The 19,915-nt window shown below is 37.1% G+C and overlaps 1 protein-coding gene across 2 annotated transcripts in view; it reads right to left on the bottom strand.

Moving 5' to 3' along the window:
* Positions 1-19,915, bottom strand: part of Pcdh15 (protocadherin related 15) — a 1,295,283-nt gene that overhangs the window by 949,600 nt on the left and 325,768 nt on the right. For both annotated transcript variants that reach the window (XM_040732064.1, XM_040732063.1), the window contains exon 2: positions 8,074-8,146. The gene's annotated coding sequence lies outside the window, so the exon portion shown is untranslated. The remainder of the gene's footprint in view (positions 1-8,073; positions 8,147-19,915) is intronic.

Raw genomic sequence — 19,915 nt, forward strand, 5'->3', positions numbered from 1 at the left:
ATAATTAAAATCAAATTATGGGTCTCTCTTCTGTCTCCCTGCTTCTCTTCAGTCCCTCCCTTCAACTTCCCACCCCTTCTCTCTGTTCTCAGGGTCGACCCCAAGGGCCTTGTGTATGCTAAGCAAGCTTTGTTACTGAATCACATACCCAGTCCATTTGTAGTGAGCATTAAAAATTTAAATATATGAGCAATACTGTTTTTTCTGCTTTTACTTCATTGTGATAGTTATTTTTAGTAACTATGGAAAATTTTCAGAGTTCAATGTTTCAAGGAACCCAGAAATCTTCTAGGGTTAATGCATAGAGAGACAGAGTGAGGGCAGTCATGAGACTATCCAAGAAATTGGCTAAGTGGAAGTTCATGAGAGTCTATGTACAGGTGCCTGAGGCAAGAAGATTTGCACAAATACAAAAGAGTATGCAGGCATGGGAATAGAAATCTCCCAGAAGCATGTGCTGGGCAGGAATCCAGGGATGCAGGCATAAACGCTCTTCAAACTCCCATGCCTTTGTACAATAAAAATGACTATTGTCCCTATCAACAATGCCCTGCTATCATAAGGACTCCAGAGCACATGTAATTCCCTAAAACCACTACCAACACTAAAAATCTGCCCTTGCTCACGTGGGGAGATGTAAGAGTGACACAAGGGAAAGCAAGCTCACCCCAACTGCCACAATTGTTGTCTTCACAGGCATGTGCCACTAGACTTGGTTCTGAAACTGTTTATATGAGCTATCCTAATAGATGGAACTAAGAAAATAATCTTCACTAAACTAACCACCATGTTATCATCTGTGAGCCCACGGAAATCAATTCTAGGATTTTTCAGGATCCCAGGATACGGGGTTCTGTGTAACTTGCCCAACCTTTACATCAACTGTTATCCTAGCCTTTTCAAGCATCTTGAGGTGTAATCGGGTGGAGATGACTCTATTTCCTGGAATGACGTCACCTGTGAGCTCAACTTTCCTAGCATCACCAGGGTGATGCGAAGGTTGTATTATCAGCATGAGTGCTCTGACTTCTCCAGATGACTTTGCTTCTTCGGCTAAATACAACTTTTGCTAGGTTGCTTGCCTGCTGTGTTTGTCTATAAACTCATATTGATGAGCTCAAGAACCTGCACAGAAGGAGACATCACCCCGTCTACAACATCATAAAGAATAAACCATGCTTTTGAGAGGAGTAAAAACTAACCAATATCAACAGGAAATACTAGGGACACAATCTTCAATAAAGAGAATTGAATGTCCGTGTGTTTTTGATTGGAGATTGTACTGTAGAAGTTCAGTATGCTTAGAAGTATATCAAAGGGACCCAGTTGGTTTCCATTCCCTTGTTAAATAGGGACATGGAAGCAAGGAGGGATATCTAGAGCCACTTTCTGTCCCAGTCTGGGAAGCAGAAAATATGGAGGACTCCCTTGTAATGTGCCAAAGGCCACTCTGAACTAGATTCTTAGTGGATACTTGGATGTAAGTAGTGAAAATGACTTTTTCATTCCATAAAATTCACAATATGAGTAAACACATTTAAGGATTTCTGGGATACACTGTTAACATTCCTCCTATGATCAATTCCTTTTAAGCCAATATATCAAATCAATATGAAATATCAATGGCAAACCACTTCTGCTTCCCTGCTCACGGGACTCATTAAAGCAATTATTCTCAGACTAGACAAGTGAGTTCATCCACTGACATGCTTAGTTAGTGACAACTCTTTTTGAAAACCATTGATTTTCCTTAGATCCTACAGCACAAAATGGGACATGCTTTCTTTTAGCAAAAGGGAGAGAAGAAGCTGTCTGTCAGTGTGGTGGCATTTTACACATAGAAAAGTACAGGCTGTGCTATCACAAGATAAGTTGTGGGGGTTTAACAGTAAATAGTCCAACATGATACATGGTAAGATGAAGTATATATTAAATGCTGAAGAAAGTGTGTCTACATAACAAGAATAGTTCTTTTTAAATTGTAATTCTAAGTGCTGTGTACATTTACCTTTTACTTTTTCTATGTATCAGAATAATTTTTCATTCTTTTCTGTTATTAATAAAGAAATGTACTATTGACAAAAGTGAAACAAGGAGAAAAATATATGAAATTAGACCATTAATATAATTTTTTGCATACCATTCTTAGTATGATTATACTTTGGCTTTGAGCTTTCCAGAAATACAATGTGAAAGTACACAGAAAGAATTATCATTCGTGTGTGTGTTTAAGAATAAACATGTCATCCTGCAGAATGTCTGATTGAGGCATGATTTAAGGACAAAAAATACTTGGAAATTGTGTATTACCAGCTCCCATTGCACCTCTGAGATTTTACCTGTAAAAATTACTCCAGGTAGAGCTTTCCAAGGGTGAGGGAAATTTCATCAAGTGATCAAGGCTGAGGCATGCCTGATGTCATAGTACCCTGACTATGCCAGCAAAAAGTCACAAGTCCTAAAATGCTTTAATGCTGTAAATACTTCAAAGAAAAGATTCTACATTATTGACTTTTAACAATGGCCCAGAGTTTATATACATATACCTTCTACTAAGGTACATTCATCTGACACAGCTGTTACTCATGCCAGAGAGAAAGCTGAATCAACACATCAAAGAATCCAGTGAGGAGGAGCCCTAACAAATGAACCCATTAAAACCAGAGGAGCACTTGCTTCCAAGAAGTTCTAGCAATGACTCCATATATATAATAATGAACATCCAAAGGTCTACAGTGAAGTCCATGGACACAGTCAAATCATCTCCAGCTGGGAAACAAGTAGGGATAATGATAATGAACTCTGAGAACCATCCTTGCCAGAACTACTGGGATACGTTAAGAAAATACCTGCCCTGAGGAGAATTATTGCCAGTCACCACTACAAGTTAGTGTTGGGAAAACCCTGCAGGATGTGACAGGGGTTGCTGGCTGTAATATTTAGGAACTGAAGCCATCAGGGCCCCTTATCCTTCAGGCTGTTTTCCAGCTTAGTTGATCCCCCAAATAGTACTACTAGGTGATCCAACCTATATTTCACAAAGTAAAATGATTTTGTGTGTTCCGAGAAAGATAACTGTATTTTGTGTGTTTAATGAGTTATCATCCAGGTATCTCTATGTAGGCATAATGTGGTTCCTTTTGGGAGTGGGATGCACTTTGCTTTCTGACAATATAGCATCTTTTAGTTTCAAACATCTGCAGCTTGGGGTGGTGGCCCTTGGGACCCTTGGTACCCTAGTCAGCTGACAGTGAGTTTCTTCCAAACGTGGGGTATACATCATTATTTAGGTAAGTCAGAAAGCACAAGTGCTGCTATGGGCTAGTTCAAGGGTAAATGTGTCAAAAAAGCCAGAGGAAATTGGTGGTCTAAGTATTTGACTTTGCAAAGAACATTTAACATTGAAAATAAACACACCTTCTAGTGATGGTGAGGGTGGTCTTAAAGGGACATCACCAAGTCCTTGGCCAATCCTAAAGTTTGCAGCAGGATTCTAGAAACTCTGATGTGAAAGCAAATTAATTTACCCTAATTTTATGCCAACCTGATTTATATTTTATTTTCACTTTAAGGCATCTCAGCATATGTGAAAATAGGAACGACTTACAATTAAATGGGTAGCAAGTTAGCTAAGTATATAACACATAATAATTGTTATTCATCTATTTATTCTTGCTTCATAACAATTCATATTTAAAATTACACAAATATATTTACATGATGTGTTTCTTTGGGAGTGCTCATTTCATAATTTATAGAATTGCTACATTTTAATTAGTGGTGATACCGCCAGATTTGGCTTTGTTATATAATCTGTGAATACTGTTTTGAGAGCCTTTTGAAAAGTGAGTACAAACAGATAAATTTTTTAAGTTACATGCCAGATGGGGGTGGAGCAAAATATCATTGATATTTTACAATTCATTTAATCCAGCACTCCTCCTAAGAGTGGACTTTCTTCTCTCTTTCAGTGACACCCAAGTCAGAAGATCCAGTGATCACCTTCCAGGGCAGAACTGCTTTCCAAGGCCAGACTGTCTCCTTTTGGTATATAAACCTCATTGTGCACACAAACTAAATGACAATTCCATCTGATGGCTTTCAGAGGGTCTGGGGTCAGAGATGAAAGCTAGGAAGCGAGGAAATGTATGGACTCATTAACAACACAATTCGTGACATTGTGGCTGAATTCAAGCAAGGCTGCGAAAATACAAGCTGTGTATGGAAACCGTCAGATACCTTGGCTATTTCTGCAAACTTTACCTATCTTCCCAAGGGCTGGGGAGGGTGATTTGTATGTGGATTTGCACACACATGTGTGTATATACCATACAGAAGGAAAGGAGAAAGAGCACAGGATGGATGGGTCGGAGAAGAAAGCCTCTAGTGTTTTGCTGTTGATGAGGCAATTGTAAAAATACCACCTCATTTGGGCCCTGTAACAGAACTACACAGTGTGAAGGACAACTATTATTATTCTCATTTTAGAAGTGATGAAAGAGCCAGGAGTCCTGTGTGGCTAAATGACTTTAATAGAGCCAAATAGCCCGTAAATGGTGGATTTGGGATTATATTTCAGATCTTTTGATGGCAAATCCTCTGAAGTCTTATTCCATTTTACAGCTATAATGCACCACTCATAAATAAGTATTAAATCTACAAAGATGCTAATACAGTTTCAAATGGAGATGCTATTGAATATTTTATAGCATCCCTCTCTGACAGGATCGTCTGGTGTCACTTAGATCTGACACACCTTTGCTTCCCTTCTCTCAAAAGACAATTGATTTTTTTTCTTTCCTATAAATTTATCGTATTATACTTATCAGTCTGTGCAATGGATGTGGAATGGATATAATAAAGATTGGTTAAAATCATCTTTCACACTTCTGAAAAGTCTCATAAAATACTTCATGATCCCTGCAGGAGTCTACAGGTACCATTCCCCTTCTCTACTTCAACACGAAGAATAAAGCCAAAGGTTGTTTTCCTCTCCCATGAAGACATGGTCATGTGATCCATTTCTGGACCATAAAATACAAGTGGAAAGGCATGTTTCTGCTCTCCCACAGGGAAAGGGGACAAATCCGTGGAACAGCCCTTTCCTCTTTTCTCAGTTAAAATTGTCACGTGGCTGGGAAGTCAGCAGCATCCTGCACCCCATGGTCAGTGAAGACAGCAGAGCATGTTGACACTGATGAACACAGCAACACCCATGGATTCTCTCTCAATCTCCCTAGAAAGCAGAGGCTGCAAGATGTTGCAATCTACAGTGTTACATTCCTTTGTGCTGGGATATCCAAGCAAGACTGTTTCCTGAACATTCAATATGCCTATAGTATGTAGCACCCTAAATATATAATATGAGTGATATAATTAGACACTACAACTGTGTGCCCTCATTGCTTCCTTCCTCTAAAACTGTCTGGAGAGCACCTGGCTGGCATTCTTCAAATGCTGAGTGAAGAGGCACACATGAAGGGTGATATATATCATCTTTTAGTAGTTTGTACACAGAAGGTTAGAAGGTCATAAACCCTCATGGGGGAAGTGGGTTGGTGAAGGCTGTTTAGGTGAGAAGGTGTATGATTTGCATGATTATATGTTTACTTATATATAGATCTGTCTCTCTCTCTCTCTCTCTCTCTCTCTCTCTCTCTCTCTCTCTCTCTCTCTCTCTCTCTCTCTCCCACCACCATTCTCTCTCTCTCACTCTCTGTCCAAACTGCTCAATCCCTGCAGCTGGAGTTACAGTGGTTGTGAACCACTATGCATTTTGGAAACATAACCCTGTCTGTAAGGGGATCAAACACTTAACTGCTGGTACATCCTCTAGCCCTTGTTCATCTGCCTCTGTACCCAGCCAGCAAGCCACATTCTTACACATGGAAACAGAGCTTATAACTCACCTATACATCTTAAAATGATAAAGTATCCATTATATCTTCTAATTTGGATAGACTGAGAGAATTCATTAAGAATTTGCTGTGAACTCTGATAAATGTTACACCCCAGATGTGTCCCTTTTCAATACATTTTTCCATTTATCTGCATTTTTTGTAATCCTTTGGGTGGAAAAGCAATATGAAATATATTATTGTCTGGGACCTTAAATATTCTTCCACAAGGAACAGAAGTTATGGTTGGAACTCCAAGCCTCATTTAGCTGCATCCACTATTCCAATAAGGCCGTCAATATTCTGAAAGTATGATAGATCTTTAAAATTGAATTTCTGATTGCTAGGTGAATTGTTTCCAATCTTCAAAACTTTATTAGTCATCCCATGAAACAGCATTCTCATGATTTGGTGGCTTTATTTGTGAAGTAGTAAACACATGTTTAACTATTAATGTATTGATTTCAGACAAATTTAGATTTTTTCATGGTAAAATGACAAATTATATTTGTATACATTATAAATAATGAAGAGATACAATGATTGTTAATATAATGAGAGTAACTCCAGTGAACCAGCATCTGCATAACTTCAAACATGAGAAATATTCCGTGGTGAGGACATGAGAAAATCTTTCCCCAGATTTCTGTACTCAGCCAGTTACACAGCATAAACCTCCAGAGGAAAAAGAAAACCTGCCTATTCTACTTGAGCCACTATAGAATAAAAAAAAGAGAAAAAACTATTTTCTTTTTTTATGGTTTTTACGAGGCAGGGTTTCTCTGTATTGTTTCGGAGGCTATCGGTCCAGGCCGGCCTCGAACTCACAGAGATCCACCTGCCTCTGCCTCCCGAGTGCTGGGATTAAAGGCGTGCGCCACCAACGCCCGGCCGAGAAAGCTATTTTCTAGGAGACATTTACACCCAAATGGAAAATATAAAACCGAAAAATATGTTAATATTTATTTTCATAAAATACATATTTTAACTTTTGATGAAATATTTTCTTTTTATTTGTGTGTTTGTGTGTGTGTGTGTGTGTGTATGTGTTTGAACTCCACATGACAGCACCCACTGAAGTCAGAAGAGGACATGATGTCCCATAGAGCTGGAGTGACCAATAGTTGTGAGCTGCCTGAGGTAGGAGGTGGGAATAGAACTTGAGTCTACTACAAGAGCGATATGTCCTCTCTCTTAATTGCTGAACCTACGTCCCAGATCCTGAGCAAGCACAGTTGTTTATACAGTGTGTGCTAGCTCATGAGAATATGGTAGCTGCTGCAAATGCACTGGAAGACAGTAGACAGTGTGCTCACCCTGGAGCCATATGGTTCTTTATACAAGATCAGGTAGCAGAAAATGTACCAAGGGTTTGGAGTGATCTGCATGTGTTTCACATATTGCAAATGACAAGTATTTCTGGAGTACTATGTTCCAACCTTAAGTGAGTTATTTAATTACGAATTTCATTTATGACTACTGTATTCTGTTGAAAGAATGCAATTTCTTCATTTATTTCTGTGTGGTTTTATCTGATTCTATTTCCCTTGACAAGGAGGCTGTTCCTTTTGTCTCTCACTGATGCTGTTGCTGGTCAACTCTTATCTGAATTCTCATTTTATGATTGTGAAACTCTAAAGCCACTCCTGCAACTGAAGCACGAGCCTGACTTCAGAAACAAACAACAGCATATTTTCATCCAGAAAATTCCAAGTTGTACCTGTTACACTTAACTGTGGTTTTGTGAACAACCAGGTTCAAAAGCAACATTGGCCCTGGCAGCTCTTTGACACTGTGTGATAGATGCAAGGCTTTTCATACGTTACCACTGGGATATTTTCCAAGAGAATGACCCAATCAATGGAGAATAATAAATCTAAACAGAGTTGAAGGCTTGCTTATTCTTAATGTAGTATAGAGGAAAGTCCTGATATTTCACTCTTCCAGAGAAAGTGTATAGTAAACTCTCTGATTACCTCCCCTTTCTTCTTTCTGGCTTAGATGCCTCAGATAAAAATAAATCTACTTACATATTTTTTAACAGAATGCACTAATTAAATTCTAGGCATGGTGAATAAATTCAATGGGAAATAACAGTACAAGTGCCATTTTTCTTCTAAGGAGGAGGAAAACTACATGAAGTCTACAACTCTATGGAACAGTGGTCACTACTCACCTTGCTGTCTTGTCCCTCTGCCCTCAATGACCCATGACTTCAGCCTTTTGTAATGAAGAGTGCTTCCATCATCCTAAAGAGAAAGCTACTGGTCAGTAGCACATTAAAAACAAGCATGCTAGGTATATAATAAGAGAGTTACTTATTTACGTACATGTTACATTTATGCTTGAGATAAAGTGCTCCAGATAGGGCACAAATCTTGCCATCTGAAGTGAAAAGTTTAAAGAATGCCATTCTGAACCTGCTTATTGACCCAGGGCCTTTCAGGCTGTCACCCAGGTACCAAAGTATGTCTGTGCTTAGAAAATGAAAATTTACTTCCCACTGGAAACCTTGGTAAGACCAGAATCTGTCTGTTGCTAATGAGGAATCACAGAATAAGTTCTTCTTAAATGAACCCTTAAAACTCACTGTTGGGTGTATGGTCAACAGATTCAAGCCAAGTAACTTACCTTAGACACAGGGCTTGAGGTTCATTAATAACAAGTACTTGGTTAGCATGTGCAGGCCCCTGGCTTCACCCTCAGTACCACCAAAAATTGAAAACAAAAGATACTTTTGAGTCTAACTATTTTAAGATTTATTTTTTTTATTTTTAATTATGTGGTGCATACGTGTGTGTGTGTGTGTGTGTGTGTGTGTGTGTGTGTGTGTGTGTGTGTAGAGGGGGGCATGTACGTGTGAATACACTGCTTGATGCTGGGAAAGTCAGATCCACTAGAGAAAGTGTTATAGGTGGTTGTGAGCCACCATAGGGGTGATAAGACTGGAACCAGAGTTTTTGAAAAGAGTAGCTCTGTCTAGGCCCTCAACCAAAAAATTTTATCACATGCCAATGTGGTGATATTTTGCTTGTGTTTTAACAAATAAAGCTTGCATTGAGGTCAGAGTGCTGAGCTAGCCACTAATTATCCATACAGGCTAGGCAATGGTGACACACACCTTTAATCCCAGCATAACCACTATATTTACTCCAGGATTTTATTATTAAGACCAACTAGAATTTGCACTACATGCTGTAATTATCATGCATTTTTTTCAATAAATTGTTTGGAGAAGGAAAGAAACCAAGAAAAGTTATCACTGTGAATTGCTGAATCAAGGCACTTTAGTTTATTATTTCTACTATTATTATTTATTAGTATTATTGAAATATGATCTCCTCAAAGTGCAGTAGTGGCACACACCTTTGATCTCAGCATTGGGGAGGCAGAGATAGGCTGATCTCTGTGAGTTTGAGACCAGCCTGGTTAACAAGAGCTAGTTCCAGGACAGGCTCCAAAGCTACACAGAGAAGCCCTGTCTTGAAAAACCAAGAAAAAAATTACAGAACCTGAACTAATCATATATCTTGTGTAAATATCAGAAATTGGCACAGTGGTAGATGGAAAAACCTGTATTATGTCTTCTGCTCATGTCTTTGTCTTCCCCTGTGTATGTGAAAAAAAGTTAATTCCTAGTTTCTATAATTACTTACCAACTTCCTTCGCTAAACAAAAGTGCACACCCCATGAGAACATGGCAGGATTTTCTTTCAAGATGAAAGCCTGTACAAATGAAGGTGTTTTTGTTTCTTTGTTTTGTTTTTTTTGTTTTTTTTTAGTTTTAAGCAGTGTGCTTAGTACAAGCTCAGGCACAAAAATTTTCAAGTATTTACTAAGAGAGCAATTTTGTGACTGGAAGGAATAATTCAAGATGTTCCTAAGAGTAAAGTGACCACTTTGCATAGAGCTATGCATAGTGAATGGCCCACTCCAGAGTGCCTGGGTGCTGAAACATAATGAGTCTTGTTTGAAGCTGCAAAGGCCTTCTGCAACTCAGAATGTGACAACAGCTCCACGGAATCATTTTCTGCACACTTCAAGAACACACGTCTAGTCATTACCTCTTCCTGCTGAGAGAGCTCACACAGACTACACCACTTTGAAATCTTGTCTTACATAATATTTATGGCATTGGTAGAACATAAAAATAAAATTAGAGGTGCCATAGGGAGAGGCAGGCCTGTGCATGTTAAAAGAGATGCAGGAATTAAATATATGATTCTATTAAAGAGGTAATTATTTTAGGTTATCTCTGCTTGAGAAAATCCTTATTCAATGTCACCTTGTTTTTTGAGAGACAATAGTGTTGTATTTTTTCAAACCTTTTAGGTATATATGTCAACAAGACTTGTTTTATGCAAATGTAAGTAAAATAAGTCAAATCATAGTTATGAGAGGTTCTTTTAGATGACAAAGTGTCCTCCACCAAGGAATACCCATTGGCTTGTAGTTGCCTGGTGCCATGTATATGTTTTTTTTTCATGGCAAGATTATTTAGCTGTAGAATTTTTCATCAATAACAAGTGAACACAAAGAGTCATGGATATCTGTTCTTCTTTAATTGTCTGACACTCATGGGATCTGTATCAAACTCTTAAAACCCAGGAAAGAACCAGAGAAATCTTTAGCTATGGAAGGAGAAAAATAAGAAGCAAGTCTATTGTCAATGTCAACAAGATTGCATGTGTGGGAAGTGTATTTTACATGGTCATCCTCTGCCTTTGCATTTGTCCCTGGTTTAATCTCATAGGAAGTCATGGTTAGTTTAATAGGTACATATTCATATAATATTGCATGATTTGTATTTTATAGATGTATTTGTAGCTGTCCTACTTATTTTTATGTTGCTGTGATAGATTGCTCTGACAAAACCCACTGTTAGGGGGAAAGTGTTTATTAGCTTATAGCCTTAGGCTGCAGTCCTTCATTGCGTAGATTTCAAGGCTGGGATTTGAAGCAGTTGGCCATGTGACTCACTAATGTAGTTGGTCATATCAAGACCAGAGCACATGAGAACTCACACGTTATTGTTCACCTCTCTTTTTTGCCTCTGACTCCTCCCAGAACTCCAAGACCAGGGAAGAAGGCTACCCACATTCCTAACAAGTATTGCAATCCTAAGGAATCCAGTTAAGACAATCTTCCCACAGACATGTCTGAAGGCCAACCTGACAAAACAATCCTTCATGGAGATGCTCTTCCCAAGTGAGTTTAGACTATGTCAAAGGGGATGATCAAAGCATCACTGGGACTTCATAGATAGCTCAGCAATTAAGATCACTGGCTGCTCTTGCAAAGGAACCGGGTTTGGTTCACAGCACCCATGGGATAATTCACAACCACTCATAGTTGTGGTTATTGAGGCTCTGAAGTTCTCTTTTGACCTCTGTGGGCACTGGAAATTTGCAGTGCACACTTGTGCATGCAGGCAAAACACTCTTACACATAAGTAAAAACAAGTGAATGTTTAAAAAGGATTAGCAACAAATCTAACCATCAAAGGGGGCAGCTGACTTGGGAATTTAATATTAAATTGCCAATTTTGACAATCAATTATTGCATGTCTAATTTACAAAATTTTGTGTAAAATATGATATAAAATATGAATTCTGCCATATTAGACTAATTAGTGTGGAAGTGTCTTACAGCATATCTGTAGATGTTAAACTTCCACACAGTAAAGCACAACTTTTTTTTATTTTAGCATGCATTATTCCTCTCTTAAATTGAAATTTTCTTCCTTAGCATAGATAACTGATATTCACTTCTCTGTAGCTCATATCAAACTATAACTATATATTGAATTCATGTGAAATTGGCTTTTATGGAAAGTGGAGTTCATGGGTCCGAACACGAATTTCTATATTTAAAAGGTTCTTCTTTCCCACAGATAGGGTAGTTTGCCAATCCATCCTGACCACAGAGATATTCAGTTTTACAGAAAACAGAAGACTCTTTTCACAGAAGTACCATTGCAGTCTCACTTCCTATAATGAAATCTTGTGGAACTATTATTCTGTGTCATGATGTGAATTTATTTTGAAATGATACTGGAACTACAGACATGATTCAGCAGCAGACTGCCTTCCTGGCTGGATGCAAACCTTGGCTTGCTTGATTCCTAGTATTGAAGCCCCTTCCAATAAAAACCAGAATTGCTTACTTTTATTTTTATGTCTTAGTTTAGAATTTACATGGAAAAATACTTTCAATTAAATTCAATCAATACTGACAATCAAATACTTCAGAAACCTAAAGGTGAGCTACCCTGTCTACAATATTCAGAGACTAATCAGCAAATTCCTCCCAGAGAGTTTGCTAACGTGGGAAATTGCAGTCCTGTTCATGTGCAACTGTAGATTATTCAGAACATCAAAGGAATCTTCTAGAATCCTGGAGTGATTTGGGGAAGAACAGGGCCAGGAAAAACCCAGAAGATGGTTTCCCAGAACAATGAAAGTTTGGATGGAAATTTGACAAAAGATCAAATAGAGTGTGAAGAGAGTTGAATCAGAACTGATGAACAGGAAAAGCCAGGAAAATGGTCAGTGAAGTTGATAACCCGGAATTAAAATGGTTTATTGCCAGTTATATGAGTTGTGGAAAGGAAGAGGATCAGGCCCTGGACTCTGTGCCTAAAGAGATTGAATTCTATGCCTTTGGCAAGGAAAACAATAATGTATTGGTTCTAATATGTACCACAGTAAAATTAAAGTATATCATTAAGAACAGGGGTAGATATCCACCTGTCACTCAGGGCACAGGTGACTGACAAAATGGACCAGCCATCTAAGTTCTATATCACAAATAAAATCAGCACAATAACTGAGATGAGAATAGCATTGTAAATCAGAAGGAAAGCCATACTTCCAGTATGCTAGAAACTGTAAGGACCACAAAACAATATATTCTAACTCTGTTCCTTTTGGCAAAAATAATTATAAAATAAACTTAATTCAGGTTGGATTAAGTAAAGTTAACATGTTAATTGCATGTTTCCTAAAATAAAAATAATCTCTGTGGATAAGTAAGAGTCTATCATGGACACTTGGGCGTCTAGTGATTTTTCCTCTCTCTTATTTAAAGTGTTCGTATTATACCTTCGACTACACCTCCCAGGTGCCCCAGTGAAAAATGTTTGAATTATTTTCCTCTAACGTGCATGTGGCAGTAATTTTATTCAGCTTGTTCAAGCCACTGGGAATAAAGTAGCTTTAAAGCCATTGTCCTTAAATTGTAGCAAGGAGAATAACAGGTAGAGAAAAAAATAAGCTATGAAAATGTAACTCTCAAGGCTGAAGGTAGGGCATTGACTTGAAGAGATTACAGCAGAGCACTCTACAACAGCAATGAGTGGGGTAAACTTCATTGAGGGTCACTGGCAAAGCTAAATCGGTGTGTATTCTTTATGATGAACTGTGACCTTGGCCCCTGCATATCTGTGACAATTGTGTAGTTCGGTTCTCTTGTAGGACTACTAATAGTGGAAACAGGGGCTGTCTCTAACTCTTTTCCTGACTTTTTAGACCCTAGTCTTCATATGAGATTGCCTTTTCCAGCTTTAATACAAGGCAAGGTGCTTAGCCCTACTGCAACTTGATATGCCATGTTTTGTCAATATCTATATGAGACCTGCCCATTTTCTGAATAGAAACTGAGGACAACTGGATGGGAGGCAGGCAGAGGAGAGATGAGGATAGTAACTGGGAAGAGAGGAGAGAAGGGAAGCTGCAGTTGGAATGTAAAATAATGAAATAAATAAATAAGAACCCCAAAACACAGGAAATGAGAATGATGAAATATTAAGCCATTTAACAGAAAAAGACAAACCAATGTCATGTTGAAAAAAATCAGTGACTGATGACTGACTGAGTGAATGAATGAGTTAAAGGAGCCTGGTATTCTAAGACATAATCCATTGAGCAAAATTAGCTATAATTTTAATTTTATTTTAAATAAAGTTTTAAAGACCTTTCCGTTTTAATTTTTTTGCTTTAAAATAGAAGCACAGGGAACCAAGTTTTCTCAGGTTTTTAACAATACAATGCCCCAAAACAGTAGCTCTTCCTCTTCTAGCAGCTCCAGGTTCTGACTTCAAAGTATCAGTTATCTATTATGTATCTAACTTTCTGTATCTACCTTTCTGTATTTACCCTTCAAGAACACACCTCTTTATACCTACACACACATGCATGCGCACACACACACACACACTCATGCATACACCATATAGATACTGTCTCTTTCACAAATAGTCATTCACATATGCACCATCACTCATTCATTAACACACAAAAATGTACACATCTTTCCATATACATTCATACACACTAAATACTCATACGGTCATACACAGATGGTCATACAGGTACATACACAGACACACAATAATATACACGTGCTGTTCTTGTAGCATTCATGATCCTGAAGAACACAGACTCTGAAATTTTTTCACCTGGAATTAAACCTTAGTGATGGAAAGATATCTGTAAGTGGCCAAGGTTTAACCTCTCTCTTCTTTTTTTCCTTATCCACATATGTGAAGTAGACTCAATCCCACATTAGGACTAAGTGAGCTGCTTTGTCAGTCACTTGAATTATCACCTAGGAAGGCCCTGTGAGTGTTAATTGACAATATTGCTGCTTTGATACTATTGCTTTTGTAGCACATGCAGCAGTATGGCGGTGTAGAGACAGCATAAGGAAGCCCTGAGTTCACTGGAGAGAACATGACTTTCTGATTGTCTTTTCTGTTCCCTTTTCTAATATTGAATTTTAGGATAAAGGCTTAAGAGCTGCAAGAGTGTGTTGGTCAAGCGCTACAAACCACCACTTCAAATGCACTTTAAACTTACCTCTCCTCCCCCGGCCCCCATTTTACAGACCATTGCTATATCTGCATTACAATTAGGAAATCATTTCTGTTAAAGTGCCTAAGTAGCCTATAGAGTGTCCTCATTTTGCACAGGTGTTCTAAACAAAAACATCATTCAGTTATTTCAGTCACTGTGAGACCATTTCTGAAGTAGTGTAGAATATGTTAAAGGTAGGTCCTTTAGTGCCTTTCCTTGTACCCTTTTAAAGTACTCAACAGCCTTGGCATGTCCTTCTTACCAACTCTATTTTCTTTTTATGTCAGTTTCTCTATCACTGTTGTATTTTTTTCCATATTACATCAAGCCCCTTGTTTTGTAAAAGATTCTCAAGTACAATCAAGTTCCCAGAATTATATGGGGGCAGATGACAAACATATCCATGTATTTGCTATTTTAGAGAAAGAAAACAATGAAGAGGGCAAAGGTTGGTCTTATAAATATGAACATATATCACTTGGTATAGGCAATCAGTACATTATTGTTGTGTATATTATTTTGCTACTACATGCAGAACACAAACTAAGAGAGACAAAAGCTGCCTCTAAAAACCTTGGAGAAGTCCTAATCCTGGAGAAAATGTGAGCATGGCTGTATTCCCATCACCCTCCACTTCTTTTGTAGTTCAGCCTAAGCTCAAACAAAACTTTGTGAGTCATAACACCATGTTATTGTCAATAATAAATTAACCATCAAAGCATTACCTGTGAAATCAGTTTTTCTGTTAGAAAAGTCTGCCCTGCTGAGTGTGCACAGACCTGCTGTGAGCACAGAATGTCAGGGGCTCAAGCATTCAGCATAGGAGGAGGAGGGTTAGTGATTTGGAATGAATTAGCAGTTACATAGCAAATAGTTTTACTATTGTCATTGCTTTTCAGTACTGTCTGCTGTTTGTAAATTAAGACCAGAATGTTCACGGACTTTTGGCCCTCGGAATGAAATGTTGGAAGCTGAATTGTTTATATAAAATACACAAGACAAATGATTAAAATATGGATATTTCTCCAATCTCTCAAAGACTGTGGATTCATCTCAGAGCTTGAACACTCATCTGGCTGTATATTAGGCCCAACACTAATTTCTGAAGTTTCAAAGTATATATCCAATAAGAAAACCCTACAGCCTTCCTCTCTAATTATCACTTACTCATTCCTCATATGCTCTTAATATCGCCAATTATAATTATTTATTACTATTGAGATATAATTGCATGGTTTTTTATGTGGTTGTAACTAAAATGGGTCAAATAAATAAAACTATTTATGGTGTTTATGAAACTTACATTCTCCAGAACTCTGCTTTAAGATTAGAAGACACTCTACACTCTAGTGTTTAGATCAATTGTTTTAAATAAAACTATGCTAAAATACATTTGACTAATTATACACTGTTACATTATCTATTCAAAATTGTGACGAGAAAGATGTTTGTAGATGAACAACAATAATAAGCCTTGTAAGGATGATTGAATTCCATGATGCATTGATGACATAAACTATTACTTAATTCAAATATTTTGAAAAAAATTTACTGTCTACTGAAGCTAAACAAATGCTCAATATATGAGCCAGAAATTGCAAACTATAGCATAGGTACACAAGATAAAAGTTGGGACAGTATCAAAAATCTTCACAGTAGTTTCATGTATTATAAACCAAACTTGAAAGTGTCCAGATTTATTCCGTACAATTATGTAAATAAATTCACCATTCAAGCATTCATAAAATTAAGGAACACTGATCTAAACATATGATTAGATCTTGCCATCTTCATATCATTCAAAATAATACACAAACAGGATTGTATGGAACTTAAGAGCTGAAAACACACACACACACACAGTAGCTAGTATAATGTTATACTGTGGTACAGAATAATGATTCTAGTTTTGTGAAAATTCTGGTTATAGGAACTTTAATATCTTGATTGGTGCTTTGCTGCTTGTGAGAGTACACATATTCTGACTTTATAAAAACACAGACTAGAGTGGGTGGTAGAGAAGAACTTTTGTAGGGTTGATGATTAAAACCTATTAGGTAAGGCCCTACAGTTCCCATCCTCAGTAACATAAAAATGAAAACAAATGGAACTCTACATGATTCATTTTTGTATTATAGCTGGCATATAATGAATATTCAGGAGAACATAGATAGATATCAAAACAAAGGACATATAAAACATTTGTATACACATGTTCAATTAATTCTTAATGAACAAGAAATGGCCACGAAATATTCATTTTAGCAACTTAGCAATTGGCTCAGTTCTACTCCATACTAGTTTAGGATTCCAACTGCTCAATAACAAAATAGGAAACAACCTGGCTCCAATGCTTAGACATACCCTCATTTCCAAGGTCCAGAAAATTTTAGAGAAAAACAATTTATTATCTACCAGTGATACATGAGATGATGAAACATTTAATGTGTAAAGCCCAAGATTCGATGCCGTCACTGTAATTACCATTATTCTTCATAAAACAGTTGACACAGTTGTAAAATCGAGCTAAATATTCTTGTTATTTTTGACAGTAATAGAAATGAAGTGGAGATGTTCTCTGTGGATCTATATAATGCATCACTGAATAAGCCAACTATGACAGACATCCTGTCAGGAAACACATTCAGGCCTTCACTGAAAGGATGTAGTTGTTCACCACAGAGAAACAATGGCTGCTCACTTGGTTTATCCATTCTCCAGTTAACAGTCTCAGACATTATCTCAGTTTATGATTTCTCAGTCATCAGTGGATATAGCTTTAACTACAGGTTCAGATTAACTGTGTTCCTGTGGCACCACGTTGGCTGTGGGTGGAGCCCTCCATATGCTATTTCTTGTGTTTTTATCCACTTTGCTGCCAGCATATGTTTTTATTCAGCTTTCTATAAAATCATACCTGACTAGCCTTCTCCTAGTTCCCTGAGTTTATCATCCACTTCAGCACCACTGCAGCAGCCTGAGTATCTGAACATACGTTTTGTTCTGTGTTTGTTTTGTTTTACTTTGTGATTACTCTCTTGTCATTTGTAGGTGACATTTATGTTTCTCTTGGAAATGCAGTATTAGAAAATTAAAAGCTACAACTGTGGTAGCTCCTGGTGTACTCTTTTGTGTCAGATCTAGATTTCAAGTTCAGTTTTCAAATGCCAGAGGCAAAGGTCACCTACTTACCTGTCCTCTTTCAGGGTTAGCTTGATAACTTTTAAAATATGGATGTTTAAAACATTTCAGGATGTTTTCCACAATGAAACTGAGATCAAATAGCTAACTGCAGTAAATCACCCAGATACCCACTACTCCATAGCCTGACTCACGCTACCATGAGACACCAGGCAACCTCAGGGATCTTCTAGAGTCAAAGGTCAACTTTAGCATCCTTTAACAAGATCTGCAGAAAACCTTCCTGGTAACAGGCTTCATGTTATTTCCTATGTTTTCAGCCCCTCAAATCCTGTGTCGGAGCAACATGTAAAGACTGCCAATCCCAAACTGAATTACTGAGAAAAGAAAAAACTGGTAAAAAGAGAGAAAAATCGAATCATGCTTTTCCCAAAGAGAAAAGTTTGATGGTATAAGGCAAGAGTATCTTTAAAAAGACAAAGAGACTGCTTTTATGTCCTTATAGCCACAGTCATGAATGCTCATCTTAGTACATAAGAAAGATATAAAGAGGAGATTGTGAGTGACTTCCTTATTCAGTCTAAACTTAAACATTAATTTCTATACAAATATGTTGAGATTTCTGAATCATTAATTCTCCTCCTCAGTTGTAACTAAAACCACTGTGAAGTTACATACATTGTCATTCGGCATCTAGTTAATATGTATGATACTATTTATAATCATAAGACTGATATTCATATATATATATGCCTGTAGGATACTATATATCTTAGACTATTGTGCAAGGGAGAAATTTCTCTCATTGAATAGACATTAAATGTGTGCAAACTAAGAACATTTCACTGGAGTGTGTGATTTTTCTGGGTCACTTTTCCCTTTAAGGCTCGCCTCAGCTTTGATGAAGTTCTCTTGCCACTTTTTCTGCTACTGAAATGTGGAAGTCTCCCAGATAAACTCAATGGAATCATACCACAGTGAATAATTAATATCAGTATTTGGATGTCCTGGTCTGCATATTAACAGACTACTTGGCCTATCTCCCTAGATGCTTTCCGTAGTTAAAGGCAAAAGATGTCAATCCTGCACCAGCAGTTGAAAGATACCATTTCTCTTCATTTCTTTCCCACATGTGTAGTAATTTGTATATAAGAACAGACATATTATGTGGAACATATATCCTTATGTAAAGTTGTATATGATATATATATTTAAAAATTTTCAAATAATCTCTTATCTTTAAGAACATGATATAATTGTCTCATTTCCCCCTCCCTTCCCCCTCAAAATTTCCCATATAACCAACCCCACTCTCTTACAAACTAATGGCCTCGGTTTTCATTAATATGATTATGTGAACATATGTATAATTATATAGATATATATTCCTAAACACATGCAAAATCTCACCAACATGACTGCCTAAACATGAGCCGAACAAGGACAATAGCAATAGACAGGTATATATACTTTTTATTTTAAAACTGAGCCAAGTATAGATAAAAGTATTAAATTTAAAAAGTATTATAGAGGGGAATTTCCTTTGTCTTTTTAAAATGACTACATAATTAGACAACTATAAAAAAATATATTTTAAAGGTAAAATTTTTCAAAACGGAAAACTTCTTTAAAGATCCATGTGATCATTTGAGTGAGAAATCATCTGAACATTGGCAGGCTGACCTTTTACAAGGTAGAGTATAATTTTCAGATGTCGTACAGATCTTTTTTCACAGGTATTACAGTATTCTCAGTTGTTTTAGTATTAATATTGAATAGTTCCAACTTTCACTGTAGTAAGCAGAATTAAAGAAGACAGAATATAAACTCTAAATATGCAATTATATATGAATCTATGCCACAGTATTTCCATTTTCATTCATTGTGCTTAGCTTTAAAGTCAGCTGTTAGGTTATGGATAGTTTCTCAATCAAATGTGTAGTCATACTAAATTCAAAGAATGCACACAATAAGGTTAAAAGTAATGAATAAAGATGAAAAGTTCCCATTAATTAGAATGAA

This window comes from Mesocricetus auratus, unplaced genomic scaffold, assembly GCF_017639785.1.
Source record: "Mesocricetus auratus isolate SY011 unplaced genomic scaffold, BCM_Maur_2.0 Super-Scaffold_100027, whole genome shotgun sequence".
Lineage (NCBI taxonomy): Eukaryota > Metazoa > Chordata > Mammalia > Rodentia > Cricetidae > Mesocricetus > Mesocricetus auratus.